Source organism: Camelus bactrianus, chromosome X (genome assembly GCF_048773025.1).
Source record: "Camelus bactrianus isolate YW-2024 breed Bactrian camel chromosome X, ASM4877302v1, whole genome shotgun sequence".
NCBI classification, from domain to species: Eukaryota; Metazoa; Chordata; class Mammalia; order Artiodactyla; family Camelidae; genus Camelus; species Camelus bactrianus.
The window spans coordinates 95,442,184-95,464,687 of NC_133575.1; the positions used below are offsets into that span (position 1 = coordinate 95,442,184).

A 22,504-nucleotide genomic window follows, 5' to 3' on the forward strand; every position below is an offset into this window, starting at 1 on the left:
CACAATTTGACCACGCTGGCTGCCACTTTTCCTCCTGGTCTCTTGCTCTTCTTCCCCTCCCTCCCTCTCCTCTCATTCACTCACAGACACAACATACCACCTCAGTGCTTCTTAAAAATCTGCTTAATGGGCTTATGTTTATGGTGTCATAGAGTTTTGTAATCGAGCTTTGTCAGGGACTAGAATATTACAATTAATAGACTTGGGTATTCTGGTTACTAAAGAACTACTAAATGCACCATGTAAGGTTTACCAATTTTGAAGAGTTAGAAGAAAAAAAGTTTACTCATGACTACAAATATCCTGCACAGAAAGTTATCTTTCATTGATGATTCAACACTGCCCTACCAGGACTTCATACTGTTAAGTGAAAGGGACGGTCTTTGGAATAACAGGACCACGCCAGTCTGTTCTAGGTAAAACAACCTAGATTATTTTGAAAGTGAGTAAACATTGCCAGAATTGTTATCTAAAGCACAAAATAATCCTACCTTGATATTACAAACCATCCTGTCTTTATTTTCAAATAAATTCCAGTGTTCTGCTCTTAAAAGGAATAATGTGGTATCTCATTTTGCAACTTCAAATTTTTACTTCTCTAGCAACAATCTTCATCTTTTAGGCCTTTAAGATATTACCCTTAGAGGTCATTTGTATTGTGTTGCATTGTCACAACTTCAGGCTTAAAAAGGTTTGACAAAATGCCAATTTATCAAGAGCTCCAGGTGGTTTGGTGCCAGTGACAAAGAGTTTGCTGTTTATGTGCCAAAAGTTATATTTAGGTTTCTGGCACAAATTAATAATTACTTATAGCATTTTATAAAAATAAGAGCTCATCCCCACAGTCTTCCATCTGAAGCATCAACATCATTTGTTCTATTAGTTTGGGGAGTTTTTGCAGCGTCAAGGAGAGAGTGATGGAGTAATAATACTAGTAATAATAGGTACTAACATTAACTTCTTACTCTGTGCCAGGCATTTGCTAAATGCTTTTACATGCATTATGTTATTTAAATCCATACAACAAACCTATGATACAGTTACTTTTGTTAGCTACATTTTACAAATAAGGCAACTGAAGTCAAGAGAAGTAGGGGTGTCTACAGGCTTTCTTTGCTCAAATGACGTGGGTGCAGAAGCACATTTAGAATTGCATTGGTTGTTTCCTATGAAGGAGCGTTAATATTTAATATCTACCAGGTGCCAGGAACTGGGCAAGTGCTTTCCATAAGTTGCCTCATTTAATACTGCCATCAACATTATGAGGCTGTTATTTTAAAAACATTTTACAGATAAAGGGAAGAGAAGTTCAAAGAAGTTAAGAAATTTCCCAGCGTCATGCTACTAGCAAGGGCCGCACTTGGATGTTCATTTAGATAGGTTCAATCCTGAAGGTCGTGCTCTTTCCACTATGAAGTGAAAATCAAACCAGCGAAAGAGAGAAAATACCTTTCGTTTAGTAATGAATTCCATGGTCTATTTCCTTGAAACTAAAACCTTAGTCATGAAAGCCAGTCCCAAACTCAATGCCCACAGTAACTCCATTTCTCCTGTACATGGTGCTTTTTGTCCTATGGAACACAGGGTTACAGAATCCCCATCACTTTTAGCTTTCAGAGCAGTGAGTGGGAACAGGTTGAGGCCATTTTCCAGAATTACTTCAGGCCAAATAAAGAAAAAAATAAGCACCAAAAGTAAAATAATCTATATTTATTCATATGCAATAGGACAGCTTCCTCTCAGATGATAAATTAAATCTTCCGTGCCATCAGAGCTACCCCTCCGTAACAAGAAGCCAGTCCCTCTGCCCTCAGTGTCCTGAAAGCTTTAACAGCCTCTCCAAACAGAAACACTCCATCAGCATTTCTCAAAGGAATCTCTTAGAGCGATTGTTAAAAATGCAGAGACCCAGGCCCAACCACTGAGAGCAGGACCTAGGAATGTGCCTGTTAGCAAATGCCCCAGATCCCTTGTTTATCCAGCAAAGTTTGAGAATCGCTGTGCCAAGTAATAAAACTCTCCTCTCTCAGGCCTTACTAGTTCCAAATTTAGGCTGCTCAGACACAGATGAGCTGAATTTATTTTCACCCTCTATAGAGAGGGAAAGGTCCCTTTGAGTTAAACTCATATTAACCAGCTACTTAACATAAGCTGTTAAAGTACTTTAGAAGCACTTATTGGCAAACAGAGGGTTAAGGTTAGTCCAGATCCTTCCATCTATTCATTGTAACAGGACAGAGAATCCGAAACATTGTCCATGCAAATCACCTTAGTGGCCCTCCTTTAGCCTCTGAAGGTCCTAATGTAAAGTTCATTGTTCACCTAAGAACATTCCATAACTCAGGCCCTCATTAAGACCGATCTTCAGTTTAGCCCCAAATAATGAAATTGAACTATATTCTCTTCTCACAATTGAGGTCAGGTCTAAAGCAAGAATAGAAGCCTCTTGTAATACTAACTAACAGTTAGTTGAGTGCACATTGTGGGCCAGGCACTATTACAGATATGAAATAGTACTGGATGAAAAGATTCCGTCATGAGGTCGCTTTGCCTGCTGTAACCTCTTGAGAATTCACAATGCATGTGAAACTTAAGAGCTCCAAGAAGGCCTTTAGGAAAGAAATCAGTCTTTTTTTCTTAACTCAGAGTTACTGAAACCTGTTTGGCCACATGCCCCTTTTATGAGGAAAATCACTTGGTGTTCACCTTATGAGGATGTGCTGCTATGCACCGGTGTCTCTCCAAGCACCGCCAGGGGTGTCAAGATGCAAAATCGCAGGCCCTACCTCAGATCTGCAGAATCCATCTCTGTTGGGGGTGGGGGCAGTGGTAATAAGAAATCTGCATTACAATACTCTGGACTATACCAGAAGAATCCGTGGTTGCTCCAAAGGTGACGACTGAGGGAAATCTTTATAGCTACACTGGAAAGGCTGACTGAAAGTTAAATTCTGAAGACAAACTCTGAGGTGACCACATTTTGATGCTTGTTATTTCATCACCTGACCAGTCCAAAAAACTGGGCTGTTTACAGGGAGAGATCCTTGGCCTGAAGTAGCAGGAGTCCAGAAGCCTGGAAACCGTGCTCAGAACAAGCCCAACTAAATGTCCCCCCCAACTCTGCTGCCACTTCAGGGTCTGCTAGGAGAACACCTGCTAAGCTGTCAGGTTTTAGGGAAGTTACTTTACCTCTCTGACTCTCAGTTTCCTCATCTGGGAAGTGAGAGTGATTGTCCCCACCTCAGAGAGACACTGTGAGAACTAAACCAGGCAGGATGAGTAAAATTTCTGTTACAAACTGAAAGCTTAAAAAAGGTTAGTTCCTTTCTCCCCTCCCTTCTGTCCCCTCTTCCTCTGATGGCAGCTTAATTAGTGTAGTGGGGGCAGGAAATTTGACTGTTGGTTTTGGAGTAGCTCCTTTCTTCCATGGGTAGTTTTCTTTCATGAGCCCCTATGCCAGTGATACAAGGTCAAGTGCAAGGTACTGAAGTACCCACTCAATTCAGCTCACTAGGAGTCAACACGCACTGGGTACTCAGAGATGAGACAAGTCCTGCCCTCAAGTTGCTCGTGGCACAGTGGTGAAAATAGCTAGTGTGCCTGCTGGGGCAGAAAATGGGAACTCTTTGACTGGGGGCTAGAGAGAGGAGTGTGGCTGGTCACAGAGGCAAGCCAAACTAATGTGAACCGCATTATGGCTGAGTTAAATCCAAGAGTCCAAGGACACCCAATGTCATCTTTATCTACCCAGAAAACCCAAGCGCCGCCCTAAACCAGGGCTGCAGTTCCAGGGCTCGGTTCCAGCAGCCAGCACAAACCCAGTCACAGGCTGCTTGGCGCTTTGTGCCTGCCGCTGTACTACATATAGGACAAAGCCAGTAATGCAGAGGTGACCCTTGCCCTCTCGGAAGAAAAACGGTGATGAAGACAAACCTCTAGAGCCCGTGAAAATAATCGAAAAGTTAGCACCGAGCAAACAGATAAATACCACATTCGCTCACATCATTCTCTTCTCAGATTCTTGTTCATTTTTCTCTAAGATAGAAGAGCTTAGATGAGACCAAAGTAAGTGTGCCGCAGGTCCCCAGCCAGCCCTACCTCTGCAATCCGTCAAGAGAGTTGGAAATTCTTGTGTTATTTTTTTAAACATTGATTCCACCGAAACTGCATGACAAGCAGTGGTCAGACTCATTGGAATATGGCTTCCTCCTTTTAGCAATTCTTCTGCTGTGTGTGTGTGTCTGAGGGGGAGAGAGGGAGGAGAGAGAGGTGCAAGTATTTCCTTTCCTATCAAGGCTCCTGTCTGGTCCTTAAGCTTCTTTGGTCAGTGGGACCAACTGCAGACAGCTGCTGCAGTGCCCCTCTGCTTGCATCTCTTTGAGATCTAGCAGGGCTTTCAGGATTAACAAGGTTGGCACCTCAGAGATGGGGGACGGGGGGGCCATGCGTTGAGAGGCAGGACTCGAGGACGAAGGGCAGACTTGGCCAGCCATCTCTTGCACCTTCCGTTTAACCCTATGCCAAGCCCCTCCCCCGACACGGAGGCTCCGCATACCGTAATTAAAGAAGGCTCTATGAATAGCACAGGTGTTGCTTCTAAACAGGAAAATGAGTGATGGGGGAAGGGATTATGTTGAGCCAATATTTTTCCCTTGATTTTCTTCCGGAAATGTGTGTAAGAAGAGACTACGTTGAAGAGCCATATCTGAATAAATACTTAGACTAAACTACGTCAGCCGTCCCAAAGGAGAGCGGAAGTCATGTTCGAGTCTCAGCTGGTCTGGCCTCAGCTGCTCAGCCTAGAATCCCCTGTGCTTCATTCCGAACATCTTGCTCCTCAGAGAGCCTTTCGGCCCTGACTGACTGATGCTGCTAAAGGGCGAAAGGTGCTGACATGGACCTTGGACATTTCTGCAATGCCTTTAACCCCCAGCAGAACAGATAGTGTTCAGATCTTGCAAAGCCAACAAAGCCACAGCCTAGGTCCACTGCAAACTCCCCCTCATCAGAGACCTCCCTGAGCCAGCAAAGTCAAGGCCGTGAGCTCAGGGCCCTCAGAAGGTTGCTAGAGAGGACAGTGAGTCTGCAAGATGAGTCAGGAGAATTAAGAAAGCCCAGCCAGTCCCCGGAGTCAGGCCTCCAGTAACGCAGCCAAAGAAAAAGCTTTGTAAGAACCTGGAACACCCTGATAATGGAGGAGAGGGTGGAGGAAAAAAGAAGGGAGCAGGCCAGATTTATCCCTGATGTGTCCTTATCCCACTTTCAGTGTCCTCTCCCTTCCCGAAGCACCTGAGCCCCCGCGCTGATGCCAGCTGACCAGGCGTTTCCCACCACCCTCAGGCCTCCCCATCATCCCACTGTTTGTCAGAGCATTGTCTTGTTTCCTCAGCACTGCTCTGACTTGCTTCATGATGACTGATCTGGACCAATGCACCAATGGCTATTTGTGAGTTAGTGTGGTCCCCCCGAGGGTCACTTATTGGCAATTAAACAGCTGTCTCTTAGCAACAGAATACCTTCACTCCAAAGGATATATGTAGTGAAAGGATTTCCGATGAAGGGGGACATCAGACGGAGAGACCCTGGAGGGCCGCACGCACAATTCCGTGTGAAGGAATACTGACCTACCTCCTTATTTAAACATAAGCCAGCCCAACAGATGATAGCCACCTGCTCAAAATCCTAAACCAAATTAGGGCCCAGAACACCAACAGACCTCCCTCTGTGGGCCCCAGGATATAAGAACTTCATCTAAACTATTTTCAACAGATTGCAAACTGCTAATTTGTGATATCATTGCTTGGGGGGGAAAAGCAAACACAGGAGTTAAGAGAACGGGCCCTAGTATCAAACTGTGAGGAAGGAAAAATTTAAAGCAACAAAAAAATCACCCACTTAGAAGTGTTTGAAACCTTACATTGCACCAAGCTTCTAAATAAAAGAGTGTGGAATCTGGAAAGTCTGCCTGCGGCATCAACTTGCGTGCCTGGCACCCTGGAGTGAGGGGCAGGGGCTTTGCTGGAAGGAAGCGGGCCATGGTTGGCAGTAGAGGCCTTTGTAAGATGATTAAGCATGAGATAAACACCTGGCATTTAGGTTATCTAGCTTATCAAATGCTACAGACTATTGAGAACACCATTTGACTTGTGATGCTGGGTCTGACTTCCTAGCATACTGTGCTGAGTTACCGCTGAGTTTTCAGAATAAAAGCATCTTGGAAAGAATTCTGAGTTCCCGAGTATCTAAGAAAGCATCTAGTGATGCTGATTCCAAGTGAGCATTACTGTCTAATAATGAGACTTCTTTGACCGAAGAATGCCGTGAGCTCAGATCACATGTTGTAAGTGCACTTACCTGAGCAGTCCTAGCAAATGGACTAAGCTTGCGTTTGGCTTCCTGTTCCCCACTTTTCCACAGCTCACTTTGCCCCTACCGCTGGGAACAACTTCTTCCTGGTTCCTTCGCCCCGCCCCACCATGATGATACCCAGTCCAGCCTTCTCATGATGCCCCCACAGTCTCTAGTAGATTCTCTCCCTCCTGCCTCCCATCCCAAGGTTCTATCCCAGTCCCTCCTCTGAGGGCCTAATTGCCTACTTTCAAAAGAGACATCTGGAGGCTAATGAGCTATTATGCGTTAAAGTGGTCATAGCTGATAATGAGTTAAATTTTTGCCCCTTCTGATTACAAGAAGCTGATTGACAAGGGATGAATTTCTAATGACAGCATTTCAGGCTCATCATAGGCTGGTGGAGATGGTACTTGGAGATAGGGTACCATCTGTCACACCTCCCTGGTGGAAATGGCCACCTTCTTTGCCCTAAACATAGGACAGAGGAGGGTGCCTTGGCTAGTTTAGGGGATGAAAGTAATCAGCTTAATTCACAAATAACCTATTAATGATGCCAAGAATCCATTCACAGGAAGGTGTCCATCCCTAATAGGCTGTATATTTTACCCGTGATTATTGCTTTGTCTTTTGTACTTCTGCCTTAAAACAAGAGTCTACCTGAGGCAAAGTGAAGATGCTAGATTGGTTTTGCATTTTTTCCTAGATCATCTAAAAGCTTGTCCCCTTTACTAATGTTTTAAAACATTGCTCAGCTTCTTTTAAGGCTCTAGAGGTAGATCTAATTTTACCCAATAACTGCGCTACTGTAAAGAGGTGTATATAGGAATGGCAATGCCAGAGGCACACCTCATTAAATCAGTCTGTAACGTAAAGAATTCCAAATGACTCGATCCATTCATTTAATAAAAAAAGCACGACACTTATCTTTGGTCTGACTGACCAGCATGGCTCACCTGTTGTTAAAGTAGTACATAACCCCTTACCAGTCTGTAAATAGCCACTACCCTTTACCTTGACCGCTTCAGACCCTACTCCGAGATCCCCAGACTTCCACAAGCTCCAGCAACTGACAGGTAATGCCTGGCACAGCAGAGGGCCTCCAGGTCCTCGCTCCAGGTCTAGAGCTGGAGCTGTTCTGATTTGCTCCCTGTGCCTCGCTATGTGTATAGCATCCGCAATATCGAAACTCCGTGTACCAGGTAGTGGGGTTGACCCTGAAGGTAGACCACGATCACTTTGCTTAAAGCTCTAGTAGTGACACTGAGGTTTGTCTCAGTCTCCTCTGCCACACGCATTCCCATGGAGCAGAACGTCCACGACCTTCAAAAGACGGACAATTTGAGCCGTTTCCAAAATAGCACTTGGCAGGCAGCCTAGACTCGGACGGGGACAGCAGACACAGACTGTGGGCATGACGGGCCAGCCCCCTGTCATATCACCTCAGGGGATCCTCAGCCCCATGGGACTCACTAGAAAATCCTTTACATTTGAAAAGCAGAAATTATCTAGTCCACCTGAGCGCGCTGGGAGCGGGTCTATATTCTTAGCCTCATGCTTCAAGTGCTGAGTTTAGAACAAAAGCCTCCATTCAAGGTCATAGGATGAGTCAGCTACCAAGTGGGGAGGGAAAAGAAAGGGAGAACAAACAACCCACCACAGGGTTAACTTGAGCTGCTGCAACCTATGGGAAAGGCTGGCCAAAACTTTCATACTCATTATTTATTGATAGTGTGAGGAATTGCCTTGGAAGGATGCTAATGCATGGAGGTGAGGAAGAAGGATGATAGTGGTAGGTTTCTCTTTAATCAGCTGTCCTGGAGACCTACACTTGTGGTCGCCTTGTGATCGAGGTAACTATACACTGAGCTTCTTCTTGCCGTCTCTGTGTGTCATTCAAGAAGGATCTCATTCATTCCGCCTCAGAGAAAAGCTCACTCTTTCTCCCAATGTACCTTGGCTACTGTTAACCTTACACTAATACAAATGATCGGCTTCCGATTAATTCTGATTATTGTGCACTAACTAACGAGATGAGTGTCGTACGTCATTACAACTGCAGGAAGCTAACTTGTGCTAAATGGAAGTAGGAAGAGCCCCATGTCTGAATTTGTAAGGTCTGAGTTCTAGTGTTGACTCTGCTAACTCCCTTGGTAACCTTAACGGAGGCATAGTCTCTGGTTTTATTTCCTCATTTATAAAATAGGAATGATGCTAATACCGGCCTCATGGGTCAGCATAGGAAGAAAATATTATAGGTAAGAAAACTATTTGAACATTCCAGTGCCCTCCAAACGTGTAAGGAAATATGACTGTCTTCAGAAATGCTCAAGGGGTACCTGGAAACCAGCACTAATCAAACAGCTACTCTGTGCCTAGCACTTTCGCATCCCTTTCATTTATTCTGACAACAGTCCTGGGAAGTGGATATTAGTTGTCGCATGTAAAATGATGAGGGATAAAAATGACACTAAAATATAGCAGGATGTTCTAATTCTAATTTTTTTTTTTTAGAAACAAGTAGATTTGATCTTAAAAACAACTTGTACACATGCACCAAAATAGAATCCAAAGTACAAATGGCAGTGATACAATAGGTCAGTTTAGTATCAACTTGCATCTTGAAGATGAAATTGGAAGTAAACGTGTGATATTTTCCATAATTTATATCACGGAAGTGTAATATGGTTTGCAGAAACTGGGAACACATTTTGGGTAAGGATTCTCACCCTGGAAGGAATGCAGAGTTGCTCAAAAGTTAGACAGATAAATCTAAACAACTCCCCATGTTAAAATGACATAAAATACAGAAATAGAAATACAAACTTCTAGTGGAAAGTAGCACTAGTGTGCAGCCTCCCAGGGCAGCATACAGACCACCTTGAGGGAGGTACTGTGGAAACCCAGGTGGAGATCAAGGTTGGGGTGAGGGGACAGAGAAAGAAGAGTTGATTTATATAAATGTAAAAATACAAACACACACGCGTGAGAATGCCCAGGGCACTGCAGACCTGTCGTCTCTCCCCTGACCAGTGACAGGCGACTGCTGTTAGCTGAACCTCGTTCCTTACAGCAAGCAAAGGAGGGATGAGACCCCAGAGAGTAGGGAGCAGGAAGATGAGGATTGTCAACATTTTTATCCTCATCTTAAACAATGAGAATGGGGCTCAGAGAATTGTTTTCCCAGGCATGCAGCTAATAATTGAGGAAACTGGAATTCAAACCAAAGTGTCTATAACCTTCCCGTACCCATGTCTTTTCCAAGAAAAGGCACCACTTCCCCAAACCACATTCCCTCTCTCAGAAATGGTGCCAGACTCTTGGGTGATAGTGAGAGACTGCCCCTGGTCCTTTCTAACCTAAGCCACTGGTCATACGTGACTGACTTCTGCAAGCATTCCTACAAGTACTAAACATCGCTGTTTCCCTGTTCAAAGGGAGTAGCATGTGTGACCAAGAAACAGCTGTCCTCCTTTAACAAAGCTAACTGACTCTCCCAGGGGGTCAGATGCCCATGGCTAAATCTCTCCTCCCTCTTTTCTCAACCTCCCAGGCACAGAGATGCTTGAAGGCCAAGACCCCCTCGGAAGCATTCTAAGTAGACCCCGTAGCATCCAGCACAGTATTTGACACAAAGCAGACACTCCAAATACTTGGTGAATGAATGTAAATCACGCTCCCACCATGTGCAATGACAAGAGTATGTTGTAAACATCTTAATTGTATTAGAATCGGGAAATTTTATCAGGTTAAACACCAAAAAAAGATGAAGTAAAACTTCAGAATTCTCCTCTTCCTCGATCACTAACCAATAACACTTGTTGTAGTGTTACACACCTCACGTCTGGCCTCACTAGCCAGAAGAACTCGAAGAAATCACTTCCCCTCTTTAAAAGCCTCAGATTGCCCATCTTTAAATTAACAATGGCGAGCCAAATCAGTGGTTTTCATCTATGACTTCACGCTAGAATCACCTGGGGAGCTTCAGAATTACTGATACTAAATCCTCTCCCCAGGATTTCTGATTTAATTGATGTGGGGTAAGGCCTAAGCGTCAGTATGTTTAAAAAGCTCACCAGTGAGTCTGATCTATTTCCAGGATTGAGACCTACTGGGCAAGATGGCCGCTGAAGTCTCTTCTTACTCTAAACATCGACATGCTGAATACAGCTGGGTCTCTTTAGCTATCAGGGCTGCGCTGACTTGTTCCCCACTTTCCTCTCTACCCCACACATCACAAGATGTATCTACTGAACTATTCCATAGCCTATCATCTTGCTTCACCCCATTTTGACTTAAAACTTTGTGTGTACTCTTGGGACTCCTCCGTACTGCTATTGAGATCGGCTCCTTAATGTTATATGGGTTATTCTGCCATCAAAGAAGTTAGTTCCCTGGTCCCGGGATGCATCCCTAAAGCTCTAGCCAGCCTGCCCTGCTTCCAGGCTGGGAAAGCCCAAACAAGCAAACATGAGCAGCCTGGAGGTGCTCTCCCCGATCTGGAAGGAATCCATAAGCTCAGTGCACAACTTTCCATTTCACTGGACTTTTTCATGGCACTGAGCCTGCCCATTCCATCCGGCCCTTTGTCAAGAATGTCCTTGACACTTTTGGAATTGATTTGTTCTTCCTTTGCTTTAAACAATAAGCCAACAGTTACGCAGGAGTTTTATAAGGTATCGATTTAACATACAAACCACATAATGGCCTTTGAAGGCTACAGCAAGAACCAATGCCTCATCGGCCAGGAAGACCAATAGAGCAACATCCTAGCATTTTCTTAACCTGTCAAAACATTCCTGAGCTCAGGGCTTGCTGAAGAGCAGACATGCCAAGGATTTAGAAATGTCAAATTAAAATATTATGGGCTATTTTCAAAAAGGCATGACCCTTTTTAACCACTAACATTCTATCAACAATGCTTTTCCAGAACTTAGGGCATCTAAAGGAAGGCCTTCTCTCAGATGAACAGTGTGAACCCTATCCAGGGAACAGAGGGCCCCACAAGGTCACAAGACAGCTTTATTCTAGAAGCACTCCACTAGAAACTTTTGCCTGCTCTGTGTATAGACTGAGGCTGCAAATGTGTTAGGATAAGGGCAGAAGGAAACATTGAGTACAAATCTGAATAAAAAATTCCCAAACTACCAGGATCCTAAAATACTGGGTTGAAAAAATTGGAATCTGGCATGGCCTTTTAGTGATACACAGCTTATGTGCACAGGTGCTTTGTTGTTGACCCTCAGTCACGTGGCCAGAAGTCCCTGGGATCGTTCTTCCTTCGTTGCCAAATGCCTTGGAAGAGTAGGCATCTATTTACCTTGTCTCTGCTTCTTCGTTTTCCATTCCTTCTTCAAGTTTGACTCCTAGATTCACCAATCTGCTAAAACTGCTCTCACTGAGACATCAGTGATCCCCTACTGGCCAAATCCCGTGGGCAGCTCTCCAGCCTCATTCGGATCAACACCTTTATGTCCTTTACACTGTTGGCCATTCTTTCCTTCTTTGACCTTTGTGACACAGTCTTTTTCCAGATTCTCCTCCTACTTCTCTACTTTTATTTCTACTTGCCTTCTTAGGCTCATCTTCCTGTTTCCATCCCTTAGATGATAGACATTTTTCCTGGCCCTTTTCTCTTCTCATTTTATAAATGTTCCCATTCTGTGACTTCTGTGACTCTCAAATCTTTATCTCTTGTCCCAGTCATTCTTCCAGACCCCAAACCCGTAGCGTCAACCCTTTTGGACACCTTCACCAGGAAGTCCAGTCGACAGTCATCTCCACTCCCAGTCTGCTCTTCCTCTTGTATTGTTTCAGTTGTTACTATAACTTTCTAATTGGTCTCCTCATCTCCAGTCTCTTTTTGCCTCTGCTCTATCCTCCTCATTGTCTCCAGACTTTTCTCTTGAAAACACACAGGCATATCCAATATTATCTGTTTAAAAACTTTTAGGATTCCCTTTACTTGTGGACTCAATCTAATACCCCATAATATTCAAAGTATCCAATGATCTGGGCCTGTTTTCCATTTCTGGTTTTACTTCTGGCATTCCTACCACTCTCCAACACCTCAGTCCCACCTACCCTATGCTCTACTGCTCCTAAAATATGCTTTGCTAGCTCAAGTCTCTATGTCTGGGTTCATACTATGTCCTCTAGCTGGAAGAATCTTCTCTCCTTCCATTTCCAACTCATATTTTAAAAATATCACCTTGTCCAACTGTAATGTCATCTGTGTAAAATCTCCAGGCAGAACGAATTGTGGTCTTCTCCGAACTCTGAACTTGCTGCGGACCATGACTCTAGCACTTGGGCGCACTGTTTTACAATTAGGTATGTGAGAGTTCTTTAAGGGCTGGGGTCCTACCTCAGCCTTCACGTTTAATACGTCAGACGCTGGAATCATATAGACCTGGATTGGAGTATCAGCTCTGGTACTTACTTGGTGATCTTGGACAAGTTAACTAATGTCTCTAAGCTTCCATATTCTCATCTGCAAAACTGAGGTAGTGATAGTGTTTCAGGAAGAATAAATGAGATAATGCATATTAAGCCCTTATAGTACCTGACATAGACTAAGCCCTCAATAAATGTTAGCTATTACTATTTGGGGGCTGTGCCTGGCATACGATCTTGCAGAAAGCAAATACTCAATAAGTGATTACTGAATAAATTAATCAGAGCATGGAAGACATAAGAACATTTCCAAATGGACAGTTTCTTCCTTTGTTGGATCTTGGGATTTCTGTCAGAGGCAAAAAAAAAATTGGCTTATATAGTGAATTTCTCTCTCTGTAGTCAGATCATTACAGTAGCAATCGGGGAAACCAAAAGCTTTGTAGGTACATTTTATCTTTTGAACCAGAACCTATTACATCTTTATTCCCAGCAAATACAAATTTTGAAGTGGCATTTCAAACTTCTTTTCCCAGATAAATCCAAAGACTTCTTTTTCTACTTTAACATTTGACAAATAGGATGATTCAATTAATGTGATAATTATTTAATACAGCAAGCAATAACTTTTAAGATGTAATGGTAATTGAGCCCAGCATGCTTGAAAATACTATTCTCTGAGTCAGGTTCAGCAACACATCTTGAAGTTGGGACCATAGAGGTTTAATTCATTCCAAACTCCTCTACCAATAAAAATTCAAATTAATGCCATCTCTGATTCTTGCCCCCTTTCACCTATAATCCATCTTAATCTCTTGACCTCTGCTTTAGTCATGAAATCCTAACAGATTACCTTTCATTTTCAACCCAGAATAATCTGTTTAATATCCCTTGATAAAGAATATCCTTCAAAAATTCCAAATTCTGGCATGTTTTCAAGGAAGCCCTATTCTTTGGGGAACAACAAACACTATATACTGTTTCCCTTTACTTGGTCCTAGAAAAGGTTCAGAGGTAAACACTTACATGAGGTCTATTGTAAATGAGTAACATTTGGATAATGTCATTATGATTATGATAAAGACAATATAAGAACAGCACAGGAACTTTGGAAAATGAGGGTAAAGGTTCACCCAAAACTCCACTATTCACATACAACTAGAATTATTTTTGTATATATATATTTTATTTTTTCCATTATTTTTCACTTTCCTGAATTTTTTCAAGGCTTGCCTCCCAAGCATCCCAGGTATACTAAAGAGATTTTAAGAGCTTCAGAAAAACTATGATTCTAATTATACAACTGCCTAGAAGGTTTCCCCCATGGCTTCAGTTTTTCAGAGAAATACACTCTGTGAGTACAGATGGCATAATGTCTCAAATCTACAAAAGATTTATCTCTGTGCACACAAACCACCAATTCCAAAATAAGGTTTTGGGGATCAGCTAATGAGCTGATCATTGGTGTCTCTCTGATGACCAACTATGCCCGTTGCTAACTCGGACAAAGGCTGGGACTATCCCTTTTATTTCAATTTGAAAGAGAAATGGGATGAGGAGAGAATAGGATTCCCTAATGACAATGACTTCAATCTTCATGATATTAAAAAATAAAAATTAAAAGGCAGAGAATAGTGAAAAATTCCATTCCAATCCGAAAAGAATAATAAAATATGCAAATAGGCATTCTTGTGTGCTGCTAATCATTGATTATCCATTAGAATAGAAAAAAGCTGATGCTTTGGGGTGTATTAAATGATATGGATCTGCAACTTTTAGCTTCCTGTTCCTCCCTCTCACATGCGTGCGCACACACACACACACACACACAATTTGTTTTAGATTACGTTTTGTTTGTTCATGAAAACCTGATGTTGGAATTAGTGAAAGCCTAGGTTTAGGGCCTTCTTCCCTTTGTATCTCCAACTGAGCTGTCTTCATTAACTCTTCCACACCTCCCGAAACCCACCCAAATTCCCCCTCCTCTGAAGCCTTTTCCCCATTTAATTGTCTAGGCTACATGTTCTCATGCTGGATCTCATATTTCATGTTGTTCTTGAATCATTTAATGTGTTTAAGACTTGCCTCCTTAACTAGATCATGAGATATGTGACAGTTCATACCTAGTACTTCCTTTCTACCTGCTGTGGTCCTTGCCGTGCAGATTGAACCCCTGCCTGGCTCACCTTTGTCTCCCCAGCACTTATTGCAATAACTGATAGTGGAGATGCTCGATAAAGTAGACACTGAATGAAGAAATAAATGAACAGATTCATGAACGAAGAAATGAACAGACAGCACCCAAGAAATGTTACCTAGCTGATTAATGGATCTCAGAGCACCTGCCAGCAAGAAGGATGGCCTGAAAGCATTTAGTCAGTCAACAATTACTTATTGAGCACCTACAATCTCTCAGACACAGATATTCTGGGGAAACAAGAGAAAGTAGGCCTCAAACTGGAAATCAGCTGTGTATAAGTCACAAAATGGAATACAACTGCCCAATCGCCAGACTTTTTGTCATTGTTGTCCATGGGCAGCATGGTCAGTTTTTTTCCCTGCTGCATGAGGTGAACTAATTTGGGAGGCAGACTATTGCTGCCTTTTGCATTCTATTCTTGTCTTGAGTTGAATGGTTCAAGTATTGGAATGTGCAGTGGCTTCTTCCTTGCTCTATCATCCTCCCTTTCAGCCAATGGGAACGTAAGTTGGAGAAACATTCTGGGTTCCAGAGAAGTGGCTGAAGCCAACTGGCCAATGACTAACAGGTACAGATATAGGATGTGCGGGAGGAGTTGCAGTCACGGCCTTTGTACTTTCCCTGTTAAGCATTTGCTTCCATTGTAGAGATTGGAGCCTTTCGGCTTCTCCTGCTGTCCCTCTGGCACCACTTAGGAAAAATTTACTCCAATAACAATAACAGAGCACAAAAAAGAAGAATGGAAATTGTCATAATAGCATGGGCTTGTTGCCCTAACATTGCCAGCCTTTCAGCAGTCAACCCCATGGAGCTGCCCTGTGCTTGTCAATGAGGGGATAAAAAAGGATATGCAGGAGACATTTTATGGGGCCATTTCAGCTGTTCGTTTTAAATATACCCTCCATCAAATATAGTGAGCTGGGACTTGGAGCTCACAGACAGCTGGGTTGCTTGAAAAGGGAAAGGACATTATAGTAAATTGTATTATTGTACATTTGAGTTCTAGGGTGTCTGGGAGGGCCTCAAAGGGCCAAGGGAGCATTTCCAACCAGTGGCTTGAAACACCACTGTGCTAGGGTAGTGTCCCAGGCTAGCTAATGGGTCCAGTGACTTTGGTGGTTGGGAATTTGGTTAGGGGCTAGTATGGACAATGTTTTAGAGTAGAAGCACTTGGCAGGTGAGCCAAAAATGAATTTTTTTATGGGGAGATTTAATAACACCACTGAGTTCACTGCCTGGCCTCAGTGATGCCTTCTGGTATTAAGGCTCCATTCAAAAGCAGATGTCTGAATCTGAGGTTTTATGGCAGTGCCTCACCATGTCCAACATCATTTACTTTCACTCCCATCCCTCAGCACTTAGGCAAGCACATGTAAAATAGATCCAGTCCAAGTGCACAAATCAGGCAATTGTTCTAGCAGGGCTGGGGAAGGAGGGAACGCTCCTTTTGACTGCCAGAGACCTGGGAAAATCAGGATGTTGCTGATGGAAGGAAGTTAGGGTTGCCAGAGAAGGAGGACCGTTCAACACAGAGGTCAGCAAAGCAGTTGGTTTGATTATATAACACGTGTTATGAATTGGGGCACACGCTTTATTGAAGCCTGATCACCACAGGCAACATACTTGCTTAATTCAAGAGGAAGAGTGCCTCACTGAGGGTGAAATGCTGGAAACTCTATATTCAGGCAGTCAACCCACTAGGACCTTGCCCATCTCCATGCTGTGTAGTGAAAATTAGCAGTGGAAAAATCTGAGAGCCGAAAGATTCCTTAGAGATTAGAGATGGGCCTCTCCTCTTTGCAGATGGAGAAACTGAGGCCCAGGGGTGAACCTAAGGTTGCATTGCTAGGACTACAACTCAGGTCCTCTGATGCCCCAAATGGATGCACTTTGTACTATACCATCCTTCCTTTCACTCTTATAATTCATTCATTGTGATGACCCTGAAACTGTAGAAGATTCTGAGGTAACTTCTGAATTATTAGAGAAAATCACAATCTGTTCCTTCAATGCCTGGTGTGCCATGAATTCCATTGCATTTACTTTCCTGCACTTTTGTATCTATAAGAACTCAACAACTTTGAATTCATCTGAATAACCTATTCCCTAACCCTGCCAGATTGCATCTTGTGTTAGAAACTGAAATATGCTCATTCCCTCATCATCCATCTCCTGGCTTTTTTCAGGGATCCACATCTCCACCCAAAAACTAGAGAAAGGAAACTGGGAGTAAAGGACAGAGGCCAGCTTTCAGAGCAAGGTGTTTGGAACTATATTTCCTCTTTCTGTTTCCTCTGTAGCACTCAGCACAGTATGTGGCACACAGTAATTTCCATAACTGCTGATTGGTTGGTCACAGAGGTCCCCAGTCTATGACTTTCTACTGGAGACGGAAGAGAAGGCCATGGGATTAGTAAGATGAGTCATTACAGCTGAACAGAAAGATCATCTATTTTGTACTTAAATGGGCCCGACAATTGAGATAACCTTTGTAGGGGTCTAGCATGGTGTCTGGCAAATAGTGAGTACAAATGGTACTCAATATGACTATTATTATAAGCAGAAATATGTGCCATAGGACTGAAGCTTCCCAGAGGGTCTCAATCGGTAATCAGATGCTGAGAGGGAAGGAGGGATGCTAACATGCAGGAGTCTTTGCTAAATGCATGAAGCTGGTGGGGGTTAGGGAAAAAAACTGAAGAATTCCCAGTTCGTATGCTCAAGGACATCTTATCAACATGTTCACCTGAAGTGCTCAAGTTTTCTCAAGACCCAACGCAAGGTCTCTCTCAGCAGCAGGGAGTAGTCCCAGATGGTTTGCGGCACCCCACGGGACTTGTGGCCCCGCGCCCAATCCGGGGCGGCTAGTGTCCTCAGGCTGGACATGAGCTACTTGAGGGATGCTTCTTGTGCTGCTCTCCTAATCTGAAGAGCACTCCATGTTCTACAGTTTTCTTAATTCACTCCTACAGTACTAGTTAAAACGAACCCATCCTTGTCCTATGGCCCCAGGACGCTGGCATTAGCTAATACAAAAGCTAATTCATTCTGCGGTGTTAATGATCACTTATCCTCATTTATCCCAGCTGATCGTGATGTAATACGTTCATTTTAATGAACCCTGCCATGCCAACCTAAAGCAACTTGGTAGTTTCTGGCACCTGAGTAAGCTGGTAGGAGGAGTGACTCAGGGGCATAGAGGAGCATATTTCAGTCTTCAAACCATACCATGTAGGCAGCTCTGCTTCAGATCAGTCTGGAAAGTCAACTGGGTACAAATGATCAAAATAACAAAAATAGGGGCAATTGCCTACTCAACCTATGTGTAGGTCCTACCAGCTGTCACCTTATCTAATTCTGTAAACACTTTTGAACACCTCCTCTGAATCTGGCACTGTGCTGACTGCTGTGGATACAAGGATGGCTATGACACATCTTCAAGCTCCTAGATCTGCGGTCCAGCTGGGGCCCCTGACAAAACTTAGAGCTGTTCATTTGATTGACAGAGAAAATAAAACAGCAGAAAAAGCCCGGCAGCTGTTTGCTTATAACCATTTACCATCAAAGACTTCCCTCGCTAGTATAAATACTTCCTTTTGTTTCGAACACAAAGATGAAGATCTCCATGTGAAAGCATCTAATCTTAGAGGTGAAACTAAACAAAGAGCAATTGATCAGAGAAGTGAGGTCTGCAGTGGGCAAATTGCTAGTCTTTTCCCAAACAAACCAACATTGTCCCCACTACAAGTCCTTTGAGGAGGAATCCACTAATTAAACCTGCTTTTACCATGACAATTCAAAGCATTAGCACACTGGAGATCCCTGGAATTAATAGGCAGCAAATTCCAGGTGGTTTAACTGGAATATTCCCCCCCACCCCCACCCCTGCTGGTAAGAATCAAAATCCTGACTTCAATGGAATGGTAAACTATTCAAAGTAGAAAGAACCTTAGAGATCACCGAATCCTCATATTTTCAGGTGAGGAGACTAAGGCTCAAAGAGACCAGGAGACATACTTACACCTGCACATCCAGAAAATGGCAGGGCTGGGCCCAGAATCCAGAGCTCTTGAATGCTACTCACTCCTTCACCTAGTCAGCTAGTCAGTCAACTAAGTTTATTGATCACCTACTATGTGCCAGGCATTATGCTAAGTTTAGAGGGGTGGGGGCTATACAAGTGGCTTCTATCCCTGTCCTTATAAAGCTTGGGGAGACATTTAACAAATGACTCATTAATTATTTATGAATATGATCCATGCTGTGAAGGATAAGTACAGGATGCTATGTGAGTGATCCAGCCTTGTTGAGGGAGTAAAAGTCTCCCTGGGGAAATCGTGGTTTAAGCTAAGAAATAGAAGACGAGAGTGAGTCCACCAGTGAGGTAAAAATTGTCCACGTGGTTGGCGGGTGGAGATGTGAGGGGAGAGAACATTCTAGATAGCATATGGAAAAGTTCAGTTAGCCCAAAGCTTTCCTAGCTCCCCCATGCTGCCTCTCTAAGAGTCTAGACATCCTGACTTATTTTTATAAAGCAACAGAATCTCCACTCTATTTTACTTCATCAGAAGTATGAGTATAGTGGAGAGAAAGCCATCTGAGCCATCTGGACCTCTGAAAATAATTATTAAATCACTACTTCGATTAAACAATTATTTTTACTTACCGATGCCACACACCAAGGCCGATAATCAGTGTTTCAAGCTTCTGAAAAGGTCACATCCTCATCTTTTGGCATGGCACCTGAAAATTTAAAAAAAAAAAACCTATGTTCAAAGAGTAGGTTTTAAGTGATGCTCATTGAAAACAAGTCCACAGTTTGATGTAGAAATGAGGACTGGTGGCATTTTCACATATGGATGCAGAAAGAGATCTACATAGCAATATGTCATCAGACAGAACCCAGATCTTAACCCCTTCCAGCTCTCATTGGAAGTGCCCTGTCCACAAGAGCAAGCAGCTAAAACTATGCAGCAGGTGCTAACCCCTCAAGGGGTTTGGAATCCTACATCCCAGATGTGGAAGGACAATACCGATGCTCTCAGAGGTCCCAGTTTCTGCCATGTCACCTTGAATGTGTCCGCAATCAAGCCCCACCCCAACCCAGCCAATTTCAATTCAGGTTAAAATTAATATTAATATTAATTAATATTAATATTCCACTATGACCAGCCACACGCAGCACAATAATCAAAGCTACTGTTTCAGGCACTATATGTTTTATATGCATGATATCATTGAATCCTCCCAGCAGCCTTTTGACCTGGGCTCCATTCTTGCTATTTCACAGGTGAGCAATCTGAGTCCCTGAGAAGCTGACCAATTTGGCCAAGGTCACACAGATAGCAAATCTCCCCCCACAAGAATATCACCACCACTGGGGAATGGATTTGTGTCCACCTTGCTCACTGCCATATCCCCAGCATCAAGAACAGTGATGGCTATAGAACCAGTGCTCAGTAAATACTTGGTGGAGTTAGATCCCAACCAAAGCAGTCTTCTTCTAGATTCTACTTACCCACTGAACACACTGCTTCCAAGAACTCTATCCTTTCAGTCTTTATCCATCTGAGTCCTCACCGTCCCTTATCTGGAAACAACAGTGTGCTCCTAACTGCTCATCTTCACTGCCATTCCTGGGTTTCCCAAGTTTTGTAACTCTTCCTCCCATAACATTTAAGCTAAGGGACACCCCTTATGAACAGCCTTCTGGATGTCATAGGTCCCTGGCTTAGTCACCATGATGGCATTTAAGATAGTTCCATGTTTACATCCTAGCTTTGACATATTCTACTGTGTGATACTGGTCAAGTTATGGTACTTCTCTGAGCCTCAGTTTCTTTATCTGTGAAATGGGGAATCACTTGGGAAATTGCTTACCTTCTCTGAACCCCAGTTTCTTGTTTATCTCCCAGGTCTCTTCCAGCTCTCAAGGCCTCAGAGCTAACACACTGGTACCCCAGATCTCCAGCTGTCCCGCCCCTCATGCCTTACCTCCCCTTGCCAAAGTCCTGCCAAATAGGTCCGGTGCGTTGAGAATTTGCTGGACCTTCTTCAGTTACTAAGAAATCTGCCTACATTTACTAAATACACAGAATTCAATGATTTCTTACCTCTATTGAAGAGTCATTCCTACTATTTCTGCCTTTATCCCTATCTAAGTCTTTTTATGCTTAAGATCTAGAAATGTACGAATGAGCAGGATGTCTCCTGCCAGGGAATTTGATGATCAGAGGTTGAAGCCATGAATAGTAAGTATTTGAGGAGAAGTATTAGCTATATAAAGCCGTTAGCTTGTTGATAGGAGCTGGAAGCACTCCTATGAATAATTCCTACATACTTACCTTTTTTCATGTTTTCCTTTTCTGAAAGGAAAGACTACACTAAAATTAGGAAAATAACGGCCCCTGTTTTATAGCCAGAAATATTCCACTCATTTTCTTCTTGCTCCCTTCCATTTTCATGAGGAACGCTACGGGGCCCTATAAAGAGTGCTGTTCTTGTGGATGAAAATACTACTGTTGTCCCAGGCTCTTCTTGTGAGCAGTCACTCTCACAGGTGCTATCACCTGGGTGCCCAAGGTCTACCGCGCGGTCAAGTCCATCTGGTCCCCTTACAAACTGGCCTGTGACTTTGGCCTCAGCACGGCAGGGAATTTCCAGCCACTTCCCTCATTGTCTCTGAGTCGATCACTTCCACAAACAGAAAGAACCATCCCTGCAATAAACACCTTCCTGGTCTTCACGCTACTCCTCAAGGCTTCTGTGCTGAAAGGATTTGTATTTTCACTCCTGGAATCCAATCCACAAATGTTTCTGACTCTGGAATACTGGTGGTATTATAACTGGAGTGACAAAGACACGCAGAGACAGTAATAATCTGCGGGATGGGCTAGTTCAGGTGAATTTCCTAGAGGAAATTACATTCCAAGCAGGTGCAAAGCAGTGCCATCTGGCTCCCTGAAATTGATTGGGTGACAATCGATTACAACATGTGTCTGATCATTTCATACATTGTGGCAATATATTGGGATCAGGAGACCCTTCAATTCAGGAATGGAACAGCCCCTTCAATGCTTGGCCCACTCTGAGTGGGAGCTCAGAACATAAATAAAGCAATAGTAGCTAATAAAATAATAACTCCATTCATTAAGGCAGAAAGTATTCACTGGCAACTGTGTTATGTCACAGCAACAGTATAGCAGTAAATAAGGCAAGAGGGTGCAAATGGCAACACCTCTCCCAGAGACGCATAACTGGACTGTAAGCGCAAATAGCAAATATGCATTGAGGACCACGATAATTGGTCCTTTATCTTCTTATAAAAACAAAGGTTTATTTGCCCTTTTAATGGGCCAATAAAATTAAATTGGCATCCTGTGGTGTGTGCTGAATACATAATCAGAAATCTGAAGCACTAAAACCAATTTTTTTTAAAAGGCGGAAAAAGCAAAAGCAGAAAAATCCAAAATTCTGAACAGTGTAGAAAAACAACCTAGGAAAATAACGCAGTTCCAAGTCATATCTCCTGACTGGGTAGCAGATTCCAGAGCGGTCACT

At 43.2% G+C, this 22,504-nt stretch overlaps 1 protein-coding gene and 1 long non-coding RNA gene across 5 annotated transcripts in view; one reads left to right on the plus strand and one right to left on the minus strand.

Annotated features, from left to right (window-relative positions):
* The window catches only part of GRIA3 (glutamate ionotropic receptor AMPA type subunit 3), a 261,839-nt gene that overhangs the window by 27,771 nt on the left and 211,564 nt on the right, over positions 1-22,504 (plus strand). The window lies entirely within an intron of this gene.
* LOC141576455 (uncharacterized) overlaps positions 1-22,504 on the minus strand; it is a 107,899-nt gene that overhangs the window by 26,676 nt on the left and 58,719 nt on the right. Inside the window, exon 2 of the long non-coding RNA XR_012504880.1 lies at positions 19,611-19,687. This is a non-coding gene — a long non-coding RNA (uncharacterized LOC141576455). The remainder of the gene's footprint in view (positions 1-19,610; positions 19,688-22,504) is intronic.